Here is a 24,725-nt window from a genome sequence, read left to right on the forward strand (position 1 = left end):
TGTTTAACGTTTCTTGTGAAAAGCCTTTATATTCTAATCCCTCATTGGTTTAGAGTCAGATTTCATAAGAAGATATCAATTTAATAGTAATAATTGGACAAATAAATATATAAATTTAATTATCTATTTAAGAAAGGTTGAAAAATAAATAAATTTCACTAATTTCTATTTATTTTGGGTAAAAGTTATGAAATTTCAGGTGGTATTTGCAATATTAAACCATGTAAATTAAATTAACTTCAAACATATTTTTTGTACTTGTTTGAAATGGTGACAAAAAGGAAAGTGGAGATATGGTTTAATTTTAAAAATTAACTTTCGTATTCTAACAAACCATTTGTCCACTTATCTCTCTTACGTTTTGGGGATGATGAGAGAGTTAAGTGGACACATGGTTTATTAGAATAGGAAAGTAAATGGTGACAAAAAGGAGAGAAAGAAAGAAATTGGGGGATCAAAAATTCTTGTAGCCCATTCTAGCTAAATGCATTAAAAAAAATACTTCCTTCCAAATTTAAATCACTTCATTTTTTTTTCTCGCTCTTTTGTTAATCATGTCATGAATTATTGTTTGCGTGTTTTTTTTTTTTAGAAAATTGTTTGTGTTTGATGCTAAAGGAATGATTTTATTCTCTCTCAAAAAATTGAATTCAAATCCAGCTATTTTTTATAGTGTGAGACATTCCTGATAAACCTTTATATCCCCTCCCCCATTGGTAACCAATGATTCAATTTTCAAAGAGAAAATACCAATTTGATTGTCAAAATTAGTAAAATAAATAATAAAAATAATATTTCCTTTCCTTTTTTTTTAGGGGATGGTGGAAATAAATAGGTTTCTTTTTTTGATAATTAAAAATGACTAGGTATCACTAATTTATGTTTATTTTGGTAAAAATCATGGAATTTCAGGTGGCATTTGTAAGGTTAAACCATGTAAACTAAATTAAATCCAGTGCTTATTTAAACGCTACAAATCTTATTCCTATTTGACATATTCATTTTCTAGTCTTTCTTCTTCTTTTTCTAGCTACTTCTTCTCATGGCGGGGTAAAGTGTTATAGTAATGTTTGTAGTTCTATTTTATCCAAACATGACGTTAACTGAAATAAATAGATCTTTGTGTTTTTCCATGAACACGACGTTAATTAAAATAAATAGATCTTTGTGTTCCTTCCCGAACATGACGTTAATTGAAATAAATAGATCTTTGTGTCTTCCCGAACACAACGTTAATTGAAATAAATAGATATTTGTGTCTTCCCGAACACAACGTTAATTGAAATAAATAGATCTCTGTGTTATTCCCCGAACATGACGTTAATTGAAATAAATAGATTTCTGTGTTCTTCCCCAAACACGACGTTAATTAAAATAAATAGGTCTCTCGTGTTATTCCCGAACACGACGTTAACCGAAATAAATAGATCTCCCGTGTTATTCCCCGAACACAACGTTAACTGAAATAAATAGATCTCTGTGTTCTTCCTCGAACACAACGTTAATTGAAATAAATAGATCTCTGTGTTATTCCCCGAACATGACGTTAATTGAAATAAATAGATCTCTGTGTTCTTCCCCAAACACGACGTTAATTAAAATAAATAGGTCTCTGTGTTATTCCCCGAACACGACGTTAACTAAAATAAATAGATCTCTGTGTTATTCCCCGAAAACAACGTTAACTGAAATAAATAGATCTCTGTGTTCTTCCTCGAACACAACGTTAATTGAAATAAATAGATCTCTGTGTTATTCCCCGAACATGACGTTAATTGAAATAAATAGATCTCTGTGTTCTTCCCCAAACACGACGTTAATTAAAATAAATAGGTCTCTGTGTTATTCCCCGAACACGACGGTAACTGAAATAAATATATCTCTGTGTTATTCCCCGAACACAACGTTAACTGAAATAAATAGATCTCTGTGTTCTTCCTCGAACACAACGTTAATTGAAATAAATAGATCTCTGTGTTCTTCCCCAAACACGACGTTAATTGAAATAAATAAATCTCTGTGTTCGGTTATTCCCAAACACGACGTAAGGGTATTTTGGTCATTTAATTATGAAAATTTAAACTACTTAACAGTGAGTTACTCACTCTTTTAAGTGTTTAACTAACAATAATATGGTGAATCACCAGTAATATTTGGCACTTAAAAGAGGTACATTCAGTTTCACCTCCACTTAAAGGAGTCACTAGTAAATAACTCTCATTTTTATTAGAATTTTATTTTTGGTAAAATAATTACTTTTATTAAATAAAAAAATTGTCTGTTTTATTATCTTAATCTTGCATTATAAAGATTTCAATTGAAGTGAGCAAAACTAGTTGTGAGATGACTAATAATTATTACATAAATTAAGAGGTCAAGAATCCGAATCTACTTGGGGTCAAGGTGAAGCCCATTATATATTTAAATTTTATATAAAAGCTACTATGAAAATGTAGTTGAAGTGTGTGTATGATAAGGATGAACCTCAAATTCAAATAAAATAAAATAAAATAAAAATAACACAAAAAGATTGCTCATCTGGAAATCAACACGACCTGACAATTTAGGGTCCCACTTAGAATCATACGAATTGGAATGGATTGGACAAGTTGGTTTATCTCTCAAAACTTGCTCATCTTGCATTGATAGAAACAAGCTACCAACCTTACTAGTATAAGTCTTTATCAAGCTTAAATACATTCTATGTTTTCTTGGATAATTAAGCCTATCAACAATTCTCAGGGATGGGAACTATCACGTTTAGGGCAGATATTCAAACCCACTACTAATAGTAATAATCACAATTCATTAGAAAAGGAAGAATTATTATTTTTTTTTTGTAAGATTTATAATGATTTCTTGTTTTAATGCAAATTGTTGTTTGAATCACTTTCTCACCTTTTGGGTGGAAAAGAAAGATTATGCCAAAAATTAAAAAAACAAATTGAAAGATCAAATCTCATGTGAGTCAAAAAAAAAAAATTATTGTTAATCATGTCATGAATTATTGTTTGCTTTTTTTTTTTTTTTAGAAAATTGTTTTTATTTGATGCTTAAGGAATGATTTTATTCTATCTCAAAAAATAGAATTCAAATCCTGCTATTTTTTATAGTGTAAGACATTTCTGATAAACATTTATATCCCCCTCCTCCATCACCTCCCCCATTGGTTTAGATTCAAGTTTCAAAGAGAAGATACCAATTTGATTGTCATAATTAGAAAAATAAATGAAAAAAATAGTATTCCCTTTCCATTTTTTTTTAGGAGTGGTGGAAATAAATAGGTTTCTTTTTTTTGGTAATTAAATGACTAGATATCACTAATTTCTGTTTCTTTGGGTAAAAATCATGGAATTTCTGGTGGCATTTGTAAGGTTAAACTATGTAAACTAAATAAAATCTAGTGCTTACTTAAACGCTTCCCCTCTCAAGTACAAATCTTATTCCTATTTGACATATTCATTTTTCAGTCCTTCTTCTTCTTCTCCTAGCTACTTCTTCTCATGGCTGTAAGCAGTGTTATAGTAACGTTTGTATTTCTATTTTACAACTTCTCTGAGATTCGAGGTGATCAGATGATGCAACTATAGAAGGCACCTGCACATGATAATCCCAAAGGTACTGATAGGTTTTCTTTTCAGTTTTGCAACGTCATAGCAGATCTTGCCTCTTGTCCTAGTTCGACCTACCTAGGCCGATCTTGGCGGGTGGCAACCTTTCTCGCGGACTGTGTTCATGCAATGCTACCTGAGTGATGCCATCAACCCCAAAGGTTGGCTAGAGTGGCAAGGGCATTTTGCTATATACACTCTCTATTACGGGGAATATAGGAATGAAGGCCCAGCGGCTGCATTGGATGACAGGGTCAAATGGCATGGTTTCCATGCCATTAGAAATTCTAGTGAAGCTGAAGCATTTACTTTGGCTAAGTTTATCTACGGAGATTCGTGGTTGCCAGCGACCAGAGTCAAATAGAATGTAAACTTTGGACAAACTTAGCCACAGTAAATGCTTCAGCTTCACTAGAATTTCTAATGGCAATTTACATCCAGGTGGGAATCATTTGTCTAGTGATTGTTAATTAATTCAACAAGTGAAAATGTAGTCAAGGTTAGAATTGGATTTTCATTCTCAAAACGCATTGGTGAATGTGTCAAATATGATGTGAGTTCTAATGATTCTGATATGATCCAGCGATTTGATCTCAATATCGTGATTAACGTTATCTCTCTTTTCTTCTTCTTCTTCTTCTTTCTTACTTTCGATCACATAAAATAACAGTTCTTTTAAAGACATTCGATCTAAACCTCTTGCACACGATCAACACTAACTCAGCAAAAATTCAAACATAATGACCAATAGAACCTTGGCGAGTTCTTCTATCAAAATTTCCTAACTGCTTCTTGAGTATTGGCATGAAAAAGTTCTTCTTCCAATAAGCTTGTTATAGTGCTAATGAATTTAAATCATTTCACTATCAAAAAAAAAAATTCAGATTATTTTATTGCAGGTTTGGATATGAATACATCCACATCTTGCATTAACAAGTACCTTGTATACAAGCTATCATCCTTACTAGTAGTAGTCTTTATCAAACTCAAAAGCATCCCTTGTATTTAGAAGAAAATGAATCTTTTGATTTATTACTAGTTTCTTTTCTTTCTTTTTTGGTAGGATTTATAACTGATTCTTGCATGCAATAATGCAAATGGTTAGTTGAAATTATTTGCTTACGTTTTGGGATGATAAGAGAGATAAGTGGACACATGGTTTATTAGAATAGAAAGTAAATGGTGACAAAGGAAAGAAAGAAATTGGGGATCAAAAGTGGCTCATGATTCTTGTAGCAAATTCTAGCTGAATGCGTAAAAAAATACTTCCTTCCAAATTTAAATCACTTTTTTTTTCTTTCCTCTTTTGTTAATCATGTCATGAGTTATCGTTCAAATTATTTGCTTTTTTTTTAATAGAAAAATTGTTTGTGTTTGATGCTTAAGGAAAGATTTTATTCTATGCCAAAAAATGGAATTCAAATCATGTCTTTTATAGCATACGGCATTCTTGAGAAACTTTTATATCCCCCTCCCCCATTGGTTCAGAGATTCAAGTTTCATTAGAATACCAACTTGATAGTCATAATTAGGAAAACAAATAAAAAAAATATTCCCTTTTCGATTTTTTTAGGGGTGGTGGTGGTGGAAATAAATAGGTTTCTTTTTTTGGGAATTAACAATATCTAGGTATCACTAATTTCTGTTTATTTGGGTAAAAATCATGGAATTTCAGGTGGCATTTTTAAGATTAAACCATGTAAATTAAATTAAATCCAGTGCTTATTTAAGCACTTCCTCTCTCAAATACAACTTATTCCTATTTGACATAGTTTTTTTTTTTCTTTTCAGTCTTTCTTGTTCTTCTTCTTCTAGCTACTTCTTCTTGTTCTTCTTCTTCTAGCTACTTCTTCTCATGGCTATTAAGAGTGTTATAGCAGTGTTTGTAGTTCTAGTTTACCACTTCTCTATGGAGATCCAAGGTGATCAGATGCAACTACAGAAGCCACTTGCATATGCAAATGCAGTGGTTTCTCAGGATGGAAGTGGAGATTTTCTGCATATCATGGATGCAGTTAATGCCGCTCCTAATTATCCACCGCATCGGTACGTAATTTACATAAAGAGAGGGAGGTATTTTGAATACGTCACTGTTAATGAACGTAAATCTAATCTTATGTTCATCGGTGATGGAATGGATGATACGATCATATCAGGCAATCGTAGCAATGGTACTGGCTGGAGTACCCTTAAATCTGCTACTGTCTGTAAGTAAACTGTCATATTTATCACCTTTTTAATTAGTTTATAATTTTCTTGATTAGTATACTTGTTGTGTGTATATAAATATATTTTTTTAATAATTATTAAGATAGCTAGCAGTGATTTTTTGATTAGTTTGCTTGGAATGCTACATCCACCTTAGCAAACTCACTGGAACAGAAGAACAACAAGATTATCATGTTTAAACCCTCTCCTATATGTATCTTTGCCTGCATTCTTGAAAGTTGACTGGCCAGTTGCTTGTGCATGCTCTACGGTTGATTCTTTTCATACAAGAGACTCCCATTAGCACTAGATCTAATCTAAGCAAATAATGAAGGATGCATGGCTGATTTTTTTTCCCCTTCACCTTCTATTCAGTTGATGTTGACTGCTTGCTTGAAAGTCATTTGATTGTTAATTACAAAACCTGATTTAACTCTATGATTTGTTTAATTGGGTGTTTTCAGCTGTGTTTGGTAATGGGTTTATCGCTAGAGACCTTACCATTGAAAATACAGCTGGACCTCAGAACAATCAAGCAGTAGCATTGTTGTCGAAGTCAGACAAGTCTGTATTCTTTAGATGTGGCATCCATGGATATCAAGACACCCTTTATGCACACTTCCAGAACCAGTTCTACCGTGAGTGTCGCATATCTGGCACTCGTTGATTTTATATTTGGTCAAGCAACTGTGGTCTTTCAACAATGCCAAATCTTGGCTAGGAAAGGTTTGCTTGGGCAACATAACACCATCACCGCCCAGGGTCGTGATGATCCCAAAGGTACTGATGGGTTCTCCTTTCAGTTTTGCAACATCACAGTGGATCCGAACTTACTTTCTTCTGGTTCTAGTTCGACCTACCTAGGCCGGCCATGGCAACTTTTCTCGCGTACTGTCTTCATGCAATGCTACTTGAGTGATGTGATTAACCCCAAAGGGTGGCTAGAGTGGCAAGGGCATTTTGCCTTGGACACTCTCTATTATGGGGAGTACAGGAATGAAGGCCCAGGGGCTGCATTGAATGACAGGGTCAAATGGCATAGATTCCATGCCATTAGAAATTCTAGTGAAGCTGAAGCATTTACTGTGGCCAAGTTTATCGACGGAGATTCGTGGTTGCCATCCACCGGGGTCAACTATACGCCTGGTTTTTAACCTTGACTCATGTATTAAATAAACTCATGTGATTATACCATCTTAAAATATATTGTAAATACATATATACTATTAAACGAAAAACATATTTATTCTGTCAATTTACATATTCATTTTCTTAAACCCACTTGCATTTCACAATATATATATAGCGAAGACATCAGATTTGGAATTTTGCTAGGTCATCTATTATATATAAAACAACTTAAATTAATATTTGGAAGTAGTATATCATACTCTTATAAATTTTGCTAGGTATCTTTTATTTTTATTTAAATGTCATATTTTTTTTATTAGTTTTGTTGTCATTTTATTTTTTACTCATAAATTATTGGTACATTTTTTATATATTTTTTATTTAAATATGTAAAATTAAATCGAGAAAGAGATTTTTCCTAGAAAAGAGAGTAAAAGATATATATTTTTTTCAATTTCAAACAATCTTCCTTATAAATCACTAATAAAAACCTCTAATGAAATAGGGAACAATTTTTTTCTAAAAAGAGAAAGTAGAAAGAGAATTTTTTTTTCTAATCTAAAAAGAGAAAGTATATATATATTATGTAGTTTTTTTTTATTTCAAACAATTTTCCTTGTAATCGATTATTAGAAACCTTTTTTTTTTTTTTTTTTGTCCAAAAAAGTATCTAATGAATTAGGAAAGGGTTTTTTATTCTTTTTTAAAGGAAAGTAAAAGATTTTTTTTAAATCTCAAACATTTTTCCTCATAAACAACAACTTGAACCCCCCCCCCTCCCTTTTTTCAAATGTTTAAAATCAAAGAGATTATTCTTAAAAATAAAAGTTATATATACCCTTCCTTCAACAATTTTGTTTCTCTTTTCTCTATTTGAATTTTGAAAAAAAAAAATTTTAGATCTTCTATTTTGATAAAATAAAAATACGGTCAATCTGGTATTCTCTTAATAGATACAAATAAGGTAATAAAATAAGAAACTAAAAATCCTTATTTGAGATTCCATTAGTATTTTTGACATTTTAGTTACTAATTAATTACCTTTAGAAAAATAAAAAGAAAATATCATCATAAATCCTATCCTTCCCTCAAAGATTTTTTTTTCTTTTTCTCTATTTGAATTTTTTTTAAAATAATAATATTTTCTATTTTCTATTTCGGTAAAATAAAAATATGGTCAATCTAGTACTCTCTTAATAAATAAAGTAATAAAAACAAAAAACTAAAAATCCTTATTTGAGATTCCATTATTATTTTATTCTTTTTCCATTTTAAGAAAAGATAATCAAATCAAGAAGGTGAATTTCCACATCCCACAATTTCAGTTTTCAATTTTAATTTGTTAAAAAAAAAAATCTAATTCTCTCCCTTTCTTACAGAAGTTCATATTCTTTTTTTATAAAGCCAAAAATCCTTTTATGAGATTTGGTTTTTTTTTTTTTTAAACTTATAATTATCCGAATATTCTTGATAGATTGTTGCCTTACAAACCTCATTCCTCCTATCTAAAATCTAAAATTTAAAATAAATTACTCCACTACTACAGTTGGAATCCAACTCCTTCAACTATTTTTAAACTTCAATTATCCAACGAATTCGCCTACAGTCGTTGCTTGCAATTAAAACTTCTTAATCAACAAAGATCTTGAAGCCCTAACTTGCTATTAGATCTCAACTTTTGTTTTTTCATTTTCAAATTTAGGAACCCTAATTCTGTTATCAGAGAGCATTGGTTTCTATTGCGAGAGATGATGATCCTCAGGAAACTAAGGCCTTATTGAATATAATCCGCGACTTACGAAGTAAAATTTTGGTGTTCGGAATTCTCCCCTCCATTATTCTACAGCTTAAGGCCACCTGAAGTAATATACATATTATTTCTGCATTTGTATCAACATCAATCTTAATATCTTTAATTCATGGGGTACTACAATCGTTTCCTCTCATCGACGGCTGAATTGTTTTGAATCTTTAAATTGTCTCTCTCTCCTTGAGTTAGGAGTTGATATTAATCTCCATAATTACTATGGACAAATAAACCAATCCAATTACCCAACTTGATTTTGTTGTCCTTATCATTTACTCTTCTTGCACTGGATTGAATTTTTCGTTTCAAGTTTCTACTTTTCACAATGTTAATTTTAGACTACTTAAATTTGATTTTGGACCCTTCTTATTCAAAATTGAGTTACTCATCCTGTTGAACAGACTAGGTTGATGCAAGCTTGTTCTCTCTTTAAATGAAGTGCAAGAAGTATTTTATTTTGCTGCCTTAAATGGCATTCCCGATGCATTAAGCTTCTCCTTGTGGAATACATTCCAAACATTCTTGATGTATGGACTACCCTTAAGAAAAATTTTGATAAACAATAATCTAGAGAAAAATTCGATGAAGGGAACATACTGCATTGTTCTTCTTTTGCTTTATGATATACTTAAAACTATTGATTTATGTTACTCTGCTTCATTTTCTTGTGACAATGTTGTTTACAAAATAATAAATAAACCTGCCAATGGAAGTGTTATTACCCTCCACATGGCAGCATTAAATGGACACGCAGAGACTGTGTAGTTACTCTTAGACTTTGGTGCTTGTATTTTAGAAATTACTATGGGAGATGGTACAACAATTGATCTGATTGGTAATGCATTTTAGTGCTTGATGTTAATATCTAATCATTACTCATCTTTGTTACAAGAACAACTTATTCTAATCATGATTGAAGATACAAGGCAACAATTTTCCTGTTCAATGGACTTAATGATTTCCATTTCCCTCTTAGAAATGATTCAAGATTCAATATCCGGTGATTTTAATTTAATTTGGTTTATCTAATTTCTTGTGTTAGCATAAATTGATTACTTCTAAATTCATGCGTAACAATTCCACAAAGTAATTCCGTTTAGACTAATGAATCTTTTGAAGTGTTTTATTTCTTACATACATCTTATTAAATTGCATAACTCAATTCATTTTCTATGGACTCATTGTAATCATATACCCTGTTGGCCAATACCAACATTTGAAAGAAAGCATCTATGCATATATAGGAAACTTACCTCAAGCTGCCCAACATTGTCAATGATTTGTCTCACATGATTTGGCCAGTACTATTAGATTAAAATTTATGTGCAAAAAAAATAAGGAAGAAAATGCCCACTGATGTATAGGTGATCTTTAAGATTTCATAACTCATACTTCAAAACTTATACTACAAGGTCAAGAGTTCGACTCTTCTTGGGGTTAAGGGTGAAACCTTGTTGTATATGTATAAGGCTACCCTAGGAGGATGTACGCACGAACTTCGGTTCTAAAAAAAGAGGGGGGAAATTGACAAGTTTGAGAAGGTAGCGGTCACTTTACAACACCTTCTTGAAGAAGAGAAGCTTCTTTACAAGTTTAAAACCAAACCTCTACAAATGTGTCACTTAAATTCTAAATTATCTATATATAAGTGGAATTCGATTAGTGAACCGGAATTTTTAAAAGAATAAATTTAATAAATTGTCATGCAATTTAAGAAACCTTGTCACCCTTTTAAAATTGGTAAATAATCTTGCTTTATTTATGTTACTCTTCATTTTCTATTTTTTAAATTGAGATTCAATCTTAACAAACCAAAGAATTGTCATCATTAGGAATTGATTGCTCGTGTTATATATTTTATTTTCTATTGATACAAAACTCTCCAATGTACAGTAAAGCATACTAGGCTCTGCTAGCACCTCTTAGATTTTATAACCGAACGTTTTATGTTACAAATGAACACCAAAGAGAATAAATAAAAGATAAAAACATATCCAAAAGAATACATAAACATCAAATGATTTTTTGTTATAATATGAACATCAAAAGAACTTCAATGATGCTTGTTTTATATATCTTAATTGCTATTTAGTATGAAGTCCCTTAACGTAAATCATTCTACACTTGGAGTACCTCTTAGATATCAAAGTCAAAAAAAATTATACATTAAAATGAAAAAGAATACCTAAGCATTAGAATGGCATTAATGAGTTACTATTATTTAAGTTAATCAATAACCTTAAGAATAGAATAACTAATGTTATAGACATAAATTAATGATTTTGAAAATCATAAAATAAACTGATTATTACTCAAAAAATAAAAATATAAAGAAAAACATCAAATTGCGGTTATAAGGAAAACTATTTCAAATGTTTCTTATTTGATTAGATGCTTTTATTAGTGATTTAAATTTAAAGTGATGGTTATTTGAGATTAAAAAAAAAATGTATCTTTTACTCTCCTTACTAAGAATTTTTTTTTCTTGATTTAATTTTACACATTTATATAAAAAGAAAAATACAAAGAGTATCAAGAATTTATGAAAAACAATTAAATAACAGAATTTTTTGTAAAAAAAAATAGTGTTTATGGATTTGACCATATCTTAACAAATATATCAAGATTCCTATCTCTCACCTATTAATTAAAAAAATAAAAAGAAAAAAATGCTTCAAATTACGGTTAATAAGGAAAACTATTTCAAATGTTTATTATTTGATTAGATGCTTTTATTAGTGGTATAAATTTAAAACAATGATTGCTTGAAATTGAAAAAAAAGAAGAAGTATGTTTTACTTTCCTTTCTAAGCAAAATTTCTTTTTTTATTTGATTTTACGCATTTAAATAAAAAGAAAAATATAAAGAGTACCAAGAATTTAAGGAAAAAAATTAAATGCAGAAAAATTGATTTAAAAAACAAGATATTTAAATAAAAGTAAAGGATGTAACAGTCAAGTGAAAGATTTGCAACAAAAGAGTTGTACATGCTTTTATATAATATTTATTAGAATATTTTCGTGTAAAAACACGTGGGTTTCTCCTTTTTTTTAAAAAAAAAAAAAAAAAAATAAAAAGAAAAAAGGGGGGGGTGTGATTGAAAGAAATAATAATAATAATAAAAATTTTTTTTAAATAAAAAAAAAAATAAAATGTGGGGGGGTTGTGTTATAAAAAAAAAAAAAAATATATTTTTTTTTTTTTTTTATTTTTTTTATTTTTTTTATAAAAAAAATAAAAATTAAAATAAAATTTTTTAAAAATATAAAAAAAAAAAAAAAAAAAAAATTAAAAATAAAAAATATATAAAAATTTAATAAATATATAATATTAACTTTAAATTTTAAATCTTTATTTTTTTTTTTTCTTTTTTTTTTTTTTTTTTTATTTTTTTTTTTATTTTAAAATTTTAAAAATTTTATAAAATAAAGAGAAAATATATTAGATACAAAGAAGAAAGACAAGATGAGTTCAATCAGAACTGATTCATTCAGTTGAGTGCATTACATATTTATAGTAGAAGGAGCATCTACTCTGATATGGAAATACAATATATGATTCTTGCACACAATAAGATATTCTTGATATGGAAACATAGATTGTCGCCCAAGATAGAAGGTGCATAGAATGGAAATATTGACTGCCAATATTGTGTAATGAGATGGTTGTGATCTTCACCAATATTGCATCCTGAGGTAATTGAGATCTTCAATTGGAAGTACAATCTTTTTGGGGTAATGGACATCCATAATAAATATTATTTATAACACTCCCCCTTGGATGTCCATCAATAGATAATGTACCTCGTTAAAACCTTACTAAGAAAAACCCTATGGGAAAAAAATCTTAGTGAAGGAAAAAGAGTATACATATCTAAATAATACGTATTGGTAGCTGCCTCATTAAAAACCTTACCAGGAAAACCCAGTGGGACAAAACCTTGGTTAAGGGAAAAAGAGTGCAGCACGTATTTTACTCCCCCTGATGATAACATCATTGAGTATCTTTGAATACGTACATTCCATTATCATATACCAACTTCTCAACATTTGAAGTAGGCAACGCCTCAATAAATAAACATGTCAAGTTATCACTTGAACGAATTCAATGAACATAGATTTCACCATTTCATTGAAGATCAAGAGTTGTAAGTTGATATCCACATTCATAAATATCCTGCATCTGCAAAACTAGTAAGTTGATATCCACATTCATAAAATAATATCATGTCAATAATTTCTCGAATATACTAAAATATATGTTTTATAACATTTCAGTGTCTTCGTATTGGAGAATAAATAAATCTTGTTAATACATTTATAGAAAATGCTACATCCGATTGTGTATTATCAGCAAGATACATTAATGCCCCAATTGTACTAAGATATGGTACTTCAGGACCAAGAAATTCTCCACTGTTTTCTTGGGGTCGAAATAAATCTTTCTTTATATTGAGCGATCTCACAACCATTGGGGTACTCAATGGATGTATTTTATCTAGATAAAATCTCTTCAAAATATTCTCTATATAAGTTGATTGATGAACGAATATTTCATTCGTCAAATGCTCAATTTATAAATCAAGACAAAACATTGTCTTTTCAAGATTTTCATTTCAACTTTCTTAAAATAATCTACTACTTTTGGAAACTCTTCAGGAGTTTCGATGATATTTAAATCATCATCATATATACTTACTAAAATTAGATCAATATCCTTTAATAAAGGCACAATAATAAATTGGATCATTTTTATGCTTTTCATTTAGTAAATATCCACTAAAGAGATTACCATATATGCCTCGATAATCTTTGAAGCCTTATTGAACAAACTTCCTAGGAATTTTTTATATGCTTCAGTCATTTTGAATCCTTCAGGGATTTTCATATATATTTCACACTCGAGTGAACCATATAAATAGGCTGTAATAATATCCATTAGACGCATGTCAAAATTTTCATATACTGCGATTAATAAGATATCCTGAAGGTGATTGCATCCACCACAAGAGAACATGTTTCCATGTAATCAATGCCAGGCATCTGCGAAAATTCTTGTGCCATAATTCATACTTTATATATCACGATTTCATTATTTTTCTCATTTCATTTTTCGCAGAAAACTCAATTGTACCCCACTGGCTTTATACCTTCAGATGTTGGACTACAGGTCCAAAAACTTTAATTTTCAAGCGAATTCAATTCTGCTTGAATTGCGTCTCTACATTTTGGCCAATCATTTCTTGATTTATATTCATCAACAAATTTATGTTCAAGATCCTCGTCTTGTTGTATTATTTCAACAATAACATAATATGCAAAAATGTTGTCGACAACTTTATCTTTTCGGTTCCATCTTTTTCCTGCAATGACATAACTAATCGAGATCTCTTCATTATTTTCAGGTACCTGAACCTCTTCTGGGGTTTTTATAGAAAGTTATGTCTTCAGGATCTTCATAATCAATTGTCTCCATATTATGACCATCTTGATCATTTGCTCCTTTCATTTTCTAGGATTTTATCCTTGAAACCGATTGATCTTTCACGTTTTAAACGTGGTTTAATTTCATTTGCACTGATAGATTGTCCTGCTAGGACATTAATTCTAATTGGAGCATTTACAGCTGGAATATGAGATTTAGTAACTCTTAGCAGGTCAGCAAATCTGGCAGTTGATTTATAATATTTATTGCATTATCCTTTGAACTTCAAGTTCACAGTGCTCAGTGCGAGGATCTAATGAAATAATGATAATGCATACAATCAATCTCTTTTTCCAACTGTTTATTTTCTCCCCCTCATGTTGGAAAAACTAATTCATCAAAATAATACTTAGCAAGTATTGCATTATATAAATCTCCTATCCTTAGCAATATATTGAATTATATAAGGAGATTTATATCCAACATATATTCCCAACTTTATTTTGGGACTCATCTTTGTTCGCTGTGGTGGAGCAATTGGAACGTAAGCCGTACATCCAAAAATTTTAAGATGAGAAATATTTGGCTTCTGACCATAAGCCAATTGTAATAGGGAGAATTTATGACAACCTTTTGGCCTGATGCGTACAAATGATGCTTTGTTCTCATAAACAATGGTTTAGCAATTAATTGAAGACAATTAATAAATAATTTTACCAAACCATTTTGGATATAAACATGAGTAACAGGCTATTCAACTGTGATTTCAGTTGTTATACAATAATCATAAAGCCTGAGATATAAATTCACCAGCATTATCAAGACAAACTGTCTTTATCTTATAATTCATAAATTATGCTCTTAATCTCATTATTTGAGCAAACAATCTCGCAAACACCAAATTGCGAGTTCATAATGAACATACATGTGACCGATTTATAGATGCATCTATTAAAATCATATATTATCTGAATGGTCCACATGATGGGTGAATGGGCCCATATATTTCACCCTCTATACGTTTCAAAAACGTAGAATGTTCAATCTCAACTTTAGCTGGTGAATATTTAATAATAAATATTTCTTGAGAACAAACAATACAAGAAAATTCACTTAATTGAAGAATCTTCTGGTTCTTCAATGAATGACAATTGAATTTTCAATAATTTTTCGCATCATACTTGATCCAGTATGGTCCAACCGGTCATGCCAAATAATAAAATTATTGGAATCAATATTCATTTGATTTACCCAAGCATGTGTTTCAACCATGCGATATTCGTGTAGTACAAATTGGGAGAAATATCTAATAACTTTATATAGATATTTACTTATACCATTATTTGTAGTCTCAATTTGATAATCATTTTGACAAATATCTTTGAAACTTAATAAGTTTCTTTGAGACTTACTACAAAATAATGAATTATTTATAACCAATTTTATCTCCCAGATAATAATAGGTTAGCTCTTCCGGAGCTTCCAATCAATGTTGTACTACCGATTTTATATGAACATTGGCTTCCGCATCATCAAATAAGAGAAATATGTATATTTTTCTCTCAGTATAATATGCGTCACAACATATAAGAGAATATTCACATTCTTCATCAAAATGAAACAAAATATATTAAAAGATATATAGAAAGTCAATAAAAAAAATTATAGAAGAGAAAGATTAAATTTAAGATAAACTAACATATGAGATGAGATTTGAAGAGAAAATAATTACATAATCAAATCTTTAACTATTATCTTCAAAGAAGTTTGCAACATCTAGATATGTAGTATCTGTGAGGCCATCAAAATCATTCCTTTTATAGGCAAAAATTGCTCAACTTTCATGATTTTGGAAAATCTAATTTATCTCCACATTATTTTTATTTCTTTAATTAAGGCTTGACAAAGCTTAATTAAATATTGTGGAGTATGACAGATACATGTCTAATGGCTTTCATACCACATTGGTAACAAATATTATCTTCACTCCTTGAATTGTTATATTGAGAATCCTTATTATTCTCTTATTTATTTCCATAATAATGACGGTAATTATTCCGTCTTTTGTCTCATCCTCTTCCACAGTCATGACCATAATTTTAATTTTGCCTTCTTCAAGCATATCATGAATTGTTGCATTCACTTCAGGGAATGGAACAGAACCAATAAGACGAGCTTCATGACTTTTCATTAATAGTCCATTATTTTACTCAGCCACAAATAGGCATGATATCATTCAGAGTATTTCTTAAAACTCCTTTTACAATATTACTATTGTAACAACAAATCTGAAACTTGAAAATTTGCTGGGATATTTTCATGAATAATATTTTCTCCTTATAATTTCAAAAGAGAATTAATTTCAAAAACTGTATTTATTTACAGTTTCAAATCTTGCAACATGTGCATCTGCAGAACTGTATTCATTTACAGTTTCAAATCTTGCAACTTCAAGTGCATCTCAGAATCGTACATTTATTTACGATTTCAAATCTTGCAACTTCATGTGCACCGAATCGATTCATTTACAATTTCAAATCTTGCAACTTCAGGTGCATTTAACAATATTTGTGGTGCAAAGCTAGCAACCACTATATACAATAAATAAAACCACAATCGTTAAAGCAACATAATATCTTATTATTTGATTGATTCTTAGATTCAATAAAACACATACCTTTTTATCATGATGCACTTACATTTCAAGATGGACAAAGTAAACTCCATTGTTTACAAAAACGTGCGAGGAGGTCGATCATTCTTTTCACTTTGGAATAGAAAACATAATGATACATAGTCTGCTGTCTTTCTTTTCAAAACGCAATACTTCGAGCGGAATCGTGCCGATAACGTGTTATAAAATAAAGAGAAAATATATTAGATACAAAGAAGAAAGACAAGATGAGTTCAATCAGAACTGATTCATTCAGTTGAGTGCATTACATATTTATAGTAGAAGGAGCATCTACTCTGATATGGAAATACAATATATGATTCTTGCACACAATAAGATATTCTTGATATGGAAACATAGATTGTCGCCCAAGATAGAAGGTGCATAGAATGGAAATATTGACTGCCAATATTGTGTAATGAGATGGTTGTGATCTTCACCAATATTGCATCCTGAGGTAATTGAGATCTTCAATTGGAAGTACAATCTTTTTGGGGTAATGGACATCCATAATAAATATTATTTATAACATGACACTTATAAAATATTTATTTGGGGGAAAATAAAAAAAAAAAATTTTAAAAAAAAAAATTAAAAAAAAAGCTAATAAAAAAAAAAAACCATACAAAAAAAAAAATATAATATTAAAAAATAAATTAAAATTTAGGTTTTTTTAAAATATTAAAACTAAAAAAAAAAGTGAAAAAAAAAATAATTTTTTTTTTTTTTTTAAAAATAAAAAAAAAAAAAAAAAAAAAAAAAAAAAAAAAAAAAGAAAAGAGAGAGAAAGAGAAAAAAAAAAAATAAAATATAAAAATATTAAAAAAATAAAAAAAAAAAATAAAAAAAAAATAAAAAAAAAAAAAAAGAAGGGGTTTGAAAAAATATAATAATTATACATTTATATTCCAAATGCTCTACCAATTTGAACTAAAGACCATCAAGTTAAACATGGAATTTACAAGTCTTTTATCTGGTTGAATCCAAAATTATATTGCTAGTGCATGAAAAATTAATATTTTCTTGTATTGTTGCAAGGTTCTAAAAAGGAACAATAGATCATACTACACCGTGATATTGTCAAACTGTAGTATATGCTTGCTATTTCTAGGTGTTGCAAAATTTGGTGAGTTTCCAAGATAATTGATGAGATGCTAGTCAAGTTATATGTAGAGAATCTAGTTCATACTCTTTATATCTCTATGTTATTCTCTTAATTTATTTTCCATAATTAGAATTTATATTCGTCTATTTTGGTTTTACTTATTAATCTATACTTTTTTTTTTTTTGTGAAATTATAAAATCTTGTTTTTTATTCTTTTGTATATAATAAAATCTCATTTGTTTGCAAGTTAGTAATTTGACAGCAGCCATACCCTCAAATTTGAAAGTTAGAAGGACAAGTTGCATTGAAACAGTTAGCCACTCTCATAGACTGTTTGACCAAACTGCTCCACATGAACCATCCCAACCATATTGCTAAAACCTCTCTTATTTGAGCTAAGCTTGACATGCGATTCTAGATCACAGATGTTTGTTCTAATCCTAATCATCGGGCATTTAATAGCCACCAATTCCTTTCAGTTGAAACCAATGTGAATGAAAAAGATTCATTACTTTGAAGTTCAGCCTCTGGTCTCAAACTTGAAACCTAAAAATTGAGGAACCAATTGGGCCAGAAGCTGCCTTTAGACAAATACTCGTATCTGTGTAATAAACATTAGTAGGTCAACCCAATGTGGACAACCCACGACTAATTCAATACCATAACATGAAACAATACACTAAGCTAGCTCTAGAGATAGATACAGATTTTGACTTTGAGAGGAAACATAATGAAAACAATATTTCCAATATAAGTACCCAAATAAGAATGGAAAGTAGCCCAAAATAACCATAATGAACTCATTGTTATTGCATGATATAGAAATGGAACTTAATAAATAACATGACTAGAGTGTAACTAAACAGAAAAGCAAATAACATTGAGAATGCGAGTTCAAAAAAAAATTAAGGTCATCGGTCATTTTCACAATGATGGCAAAAATTCATGTATTTACATTGCCAACTTTCATCCATATGAGAAATGCATCCAAAAGAGACACTTTTTCTTATTCTTGATTAAGAAAGATAGCTAAAGGAAAATGTTGTATAAACTCTTGGGATTGTGTAAGAAATTTCAATACTAAATTATTTAAAATAGAACTACAATGAGATTTAAGAGAGCTAATCAATTGTTGGAGCTAGATGGTTATATATATATATATATATATATATATATATATATATATATATATATATATATATATATATATATATATATATATTAGGTAGAGAACAGAGTAGCTCCATGGTCAGCAGATGGTTATCTTCAGTACCATATATGAATTTAATTGCAGATGCAAATATATATAATTTGTTGACTATCTTTAGGCAGCAACTTTCTTCCTAAATTCTTTCCCCAGATAAAAACAAGTAGTTCTAGCAGATACTTTTTTTTTTATCGAAGAAAAGAAGTTACTATTAATTAAACGTCCATAACACATCTACAGCCATAAGATAATAGTCTATTACAGTCATCCGTTAGATTAGTTGCTGAAAAAGCTAAATGTTCAAAGTAGATGTGGAGCATAGAGTTTGGGAAAGTGCCATATTTAACTGTCTTTGTTGTGTTGGCAAGCTTCATTAGTTTCTGTACTTCCATTAGAGGCCAAGTTCCTTTTGATGGTTGAGGTAGAAGATCCTGAATCTGTTGATAGTTAATCCATATTTCTTCTATGTCAATTCCATCATCGGTTGCTATATCCATCCCAGTTTGTAACCCAAAAAGAGTTGCTTTCAACAGTGAATTTGTGCTTTGTCTTCCAAAATTGATAGACTCTATATGTCTATCTCTGCATCTCCCAATGCTCCATCCCGCCAGTCCTAGCTGATGGTTAAAAATCCCTGCACACATCAGAATATTTTTGTTACTTCTTGGTAGGTTAGTGCAAAAATTTAATTCCATTTGTTGCGGCAATACATTATTAATGTACATGGGTACATTTTGTACATTGTCATTTTCTTCCTTATCCTTTTGTAATTTTAAAGCTACAATCCAGTGTTGTATATGTATAGCTTAGGCCTTGTATCTAGCATGGCCTCGAACAGAAATGATTGGAGGGCAAGAATCCATGTAGCCGACCCCATTTAGTTGGGACAAGGCTTATTGTTGTTGTTGTAATCCAGTGTTGTATATCAGTTAACACCTTCATGAGGCAAGGTGTTTTCTAATTGAACACCTTATTGTTTCATTCTTTCCAAATGAAATAGCATGAGATGATGAAACAGACACCCTAATGTTCCAGCAGATACTTACCAACCCTCAAGAGGTTCTATTCCATCAATCATCAAGAAATAGTTGAATATCAGTTTCCTAAGATTTCCAAAGAAATGACACAAATCAGGCGGGCTATAACATATGCCTCTTTATTATTATAGTATACTTGTTCGACCTCCCTCTTCTGTGGTTTCAATACGCCATGATGGCTCCCTAACTTGAAGTAGGGTGATACGGAAGTTTCATACCCAACCGGGACAGACCCGGACGAGTCACCACATCTGGTTGGTCACCTCATGGCACGGGTTTCCTAGCCCATCGGGTTATACCCGGTTGGGGCTTCGCATTCAATCGGGATAATGACCGACTGGATTGATCGAGGAGCGATGAACGCTTGACTAATGTAGCAACCTTTCTCTATTAAGAAAATCAACTCCATCGATGATTGCTCGGGATTAATAACAGGAAGGCGTGTTCTAAGGAGATATGACAACCTCTGTCGGATAGACTTACCAAATGCATAAGGTAACAATAATAGTATAAGATAGGGGACATACCTCTCCGGTAAGCATCCAATACACTCTGAATACAATCTTGTGTAGCTTTTGCACGATACCTCATTGTGTTCATTGTTTGACTTTGCCATCGGAGGCGGCTACCCGGCATACAAGCCGGCCTGCATCTAACCTTTCTTGCAGGGCACATCGTCCCGGATACAAGAGGAGGCTAAGTCGGATCCTGAAGTTTAACTAAGACGCATCATAGGGTTTTCATCCTAATCCTATCAGCAAGGAAGAGTAATACCAGTGGTGTTATACTTCTCTCTGAGTCAGTTTCAGAAAGTAAGAGTGAAAAGAAAGTTATGGAATAAAGCAAATAGAAAGGGCAAAGTGATATTGAAAATTATCTGAGTGGTCGATTCCAAAAATACTCAATCGTTGGATCTTATTTTGATTACAAGGCGCGATCAGCATTGTCGGCAGCAGCTACTGCAAATAAAAATGCCTGAATTTGAGTCCCAATTGGGAAAAACATATGAATCTCATTAAAGACAACATCATGGGAGATAAATAGCCAATTTTTACTTGGATCAAAGCATCGGTACCCTTTGATCTTTACTGACGAATGTCCCACAAAGATGCATTTCCATGCCCACAGGTCAAGTTTGCTATAAGTTTGAGAGTGTACATAATAAATTCACCCAAACACATGAAGGGGGTCAATATTAAAAAGGTGACTATGAAGTACCTCCATGGGTTTCTTGTAATTAAGAACTTTGTTGGGAAGATGATTAATGAGATAACAACTTGTGTGAACTGACCAATATGTCCAAGGCATATTATCAACAAAAAGAAGAGCACGAGTCACCTCGAGAAAATGACAACTTGAGAAGATGACAATTCTTGTGTTCGGCCACTCTATTTTGTTGGGGAGTACCAACACAAGATGTATGATGGAGGATGCCAAGCTGTGAAGAAATTACTAAAACGGGTGATTAGTGTATTCGGTGCCATTGTCAGTAAGCAATATTTTAATATAGGGATAATTACTATTGCCCCCTTATACTAATCAAACCCCCTTCTTTGTCTAATTACTATTGTCCCCCTCACTTTTAAAGGTGTTAAGTGGCTGTTAACATCAAATATGAAATGTCTATTTTGCCCTTAAAATTAAGAAGTAAAAAATATGGCATCACCCTCATTTATAGAAACTATATTGCATGTCAATTATATCCTTAAAATCTTATATTTTAGAATTAGTTTTGGATTTGGTGGGACCACATACTTTTGGTTGTTGAAACTTTTACATTCCACTTAAATTTTTCATAATCACCATGATGGAAGTTTTACAAACAAATTAGCATATAAGATCTAATTGATAGAAAATTTAGTTACATAATAGTCGGCATATATTATGTCATTTTCAATTTTCAACTTTGAAGATATTTCTTAATATTTTAGTTTATATTTAATTACATCTTTCCTTTATTTGATGATTTATTTTTAGAGAAAAAAAAATCACATCTTTCCTTTATTTGGTGGTTTCTTTTTAAAAAAGAAAAGTGAAATTAAAGTTAGTTTTTTTCCTATTAAGAGTAGTATTATAACTTGAAAAAAGAGCAAATAAGTAAAAAGATAATTGCAGGGTTATTTTTGGAATTTTGAAAAAATATATAGATGCCACATCATCAGTAAACTGACGGAGCTTAACGGTAGGCGGCATTAGTAATTGTTGACAAAGTTAAAGGTTGGAATAGTAATTTTAAAAAGTACAGGAGATAAAGTAGTAATAAAATCAAAGTACAAGGGGACAACAGTAATTATCCCTTTAATATATATATATTGAACGAATTTTGCATCATAAAATAGAAATTACAAAACACATCAAGAACCTCATTTTTAGATTTCAACAAATAAAGCCAAGTTGATCCAGTGTACTTGTAGTCATCTTGAGAGTCAACTGATGCACTTTCCCCACACATCCAAATGAACAACATCAAACAAATTGTTAGAAATACAGGAGCTACTTGGAAAGAGAAGTCTATGTTGCTTGGAAAAGTGACAAGGTTCATAATTTTCTGAATCATGCAATAAAGAAGCATCAATGGTGCGAAGTACTCGATCGGATGGATGACCCATTAATAAATGCCACAAAGGAGAGAGCTCAGCGGAATTCTTCTTTACAACTAAAACATCAGAGAAGTTTCCAAAATATATAATCCATTGTGAACCTTTTCTTCACCAATCATCCTCTTGGTGATATGGTCTTTAAAAAACACCTTTTGAGGAGAAAGAATTAAATTGAAGTTTTATTCTTGAATGCATTTGCTAACAGATGCTAAATTAGTGGACAAATCTGGGACAAATAATGCTTTAGATTTATTTGAAAATTTTTGAAATTGACCACTTCTTTTAGTAGGCACTTGACCCCATTAGTCATAGTTATGGGGAAATGAAAACTAGAACAAATGAAGATAGAAAATGACAGCAGCTGAACATGCGATCTGAAGCTCCTGAATTTATAATAAAGTAATTGTTAAAAAGCATAAAGAAGGCATGAAGATAGTAATTGTTAAAAAGCATAAAGAAGGCATGAAGATTACCCGATGTTTTTGCCAAATTGCTAGATTCAGTTGAAGGTGTAGCAATAGAGGTAGAACTATGATTTTGAATTAAATGTTGAACATGTTGTGCCAATGTTTCGAAAGCTTACTTGAAATCTTGGGAATTTGTTTGATTAACCACCTTGATTTCTTGAGTCTTATCTTTGCATGAACAGAGATGAAAATGTAAGACACAGCATCTTTCTTTGGAATGACTATCACAAGAGCAATGACCACAGTGAAAAGAAGGGTGAGACCTTGTACCTTTCCCCTTTCCTTTCCCACCATTATCACCTTGTTGTTTAGAAGATTTGGAAGTCATGTGGGCAAAATTTTCAGAGACATTATTACTTGTAGAATTAATTTTCATTACTCGGTAACGAGTTTCCTCTTGTTGAATGGTAGCACATATAATAGCGAATGAAGGTAAAGTTGCACACATTAGAACCTTCTGTTTGAGATCCTCAAACTTAGGTTTTATACTTGACAATAACTGGAATATTCTATCTCGTTCTTTCCTTTTGATGTAGTCAGTTATAGGCCTATATTGTCGTAGTTCATCCCACCTCTTTTTGAAGTTCTCATAATGTTCAATGAAAGCTTGGTTTTATCCTTGTTTAGACTGACAATTTCTTGTTGCAGTTCAAAAATGCGAGAAGCATTATCTGCTTGACCATACATCTCACTCAATGCGTTCCATAGGTCCAAAGCAAATTCAGAATATGGAAAATTTCCTACATATGGGTTTCTGTAATTGAATATCCATGTCATAATAGAGTTGGCTTGCCACTCATCAAATTTTGGATCAGTAGGCTCTGGAGGTTTTGGTTAATTAGTGATGTGGTTAAGTTTTGATTGACCTCCAAGAGCAACAATCACAACACAAGACCATGGCAAAAATTTCTTTCATTTGAAAAAAGAGAAGTGAGACGCTGATTATTCATTTCATGTAACACAAATTTAGCCTTATTGCTGGGCTCATCAGAGGATTTTTCTTAATCAATTTAAGCCATACTAACAAGTCAATAAGACAAATGATAAAGTAAATAATTTATTTCGAATCATTGCAACAACAATAGATGAAGAAACTTGAATAGGTTGAATGTGATCTACAAACACCACAAATCTTCTTAATCTAGAACAAGATACCGTGTAGAAAATTGTCAAAACACTAAAATGTAGAAAATTAACAAAACACACAAGAATTTACGAGGTTCGGTCTTCCATAGAAGCCTACTTCCTCGGGAATCTTGCACACAATATTCCACAATTTTTTTTTAATTTTTGGATAGGTAGGTTGTTACTATGGGGTGGGAACTAAATTACTAACATACACCGTCAAATGGGTGCAAACCCAGGACCTCCCCATGGGAGGGCGGGTCTTTAACTACTTGACTAACCCATCATTGGCAATATTCCACATATTAATTGTATCTCCTTTTATAA

At 30.9% G+C, this 24,725-nt stretch overlaps 1 pseudogene; it reads left to right on the plus strand.

Annotated features, from left to right (window-relative positions):
- The first annotated feature begins 5,466 nt into the window (after positions 1–5,466).
- On the plus strand, positions 5,467–6,973 carry LOC149011762 (pectinesterase/pectinesterase inhibitor PPE8B-like; annotated as a pseudogene).
- Positions 6,974–24,725: the final 17,752 nt, after the last annotated feature.

Source organism: Hakea prostrata, chromosome 7 (assembly GCF_041222555.1).
Source record: "Hakea prostrata isolate BN-2017 chromosome 7, UWA_Hpros_2, whole genome shotgun sequence".
NCBI classification, from domain to species: Eukaryota; Viridiplantae; Streptophyta; class Magnoliopsida; order Proteales; family Proteaceae; genus Hakea; species Hakea prostrata.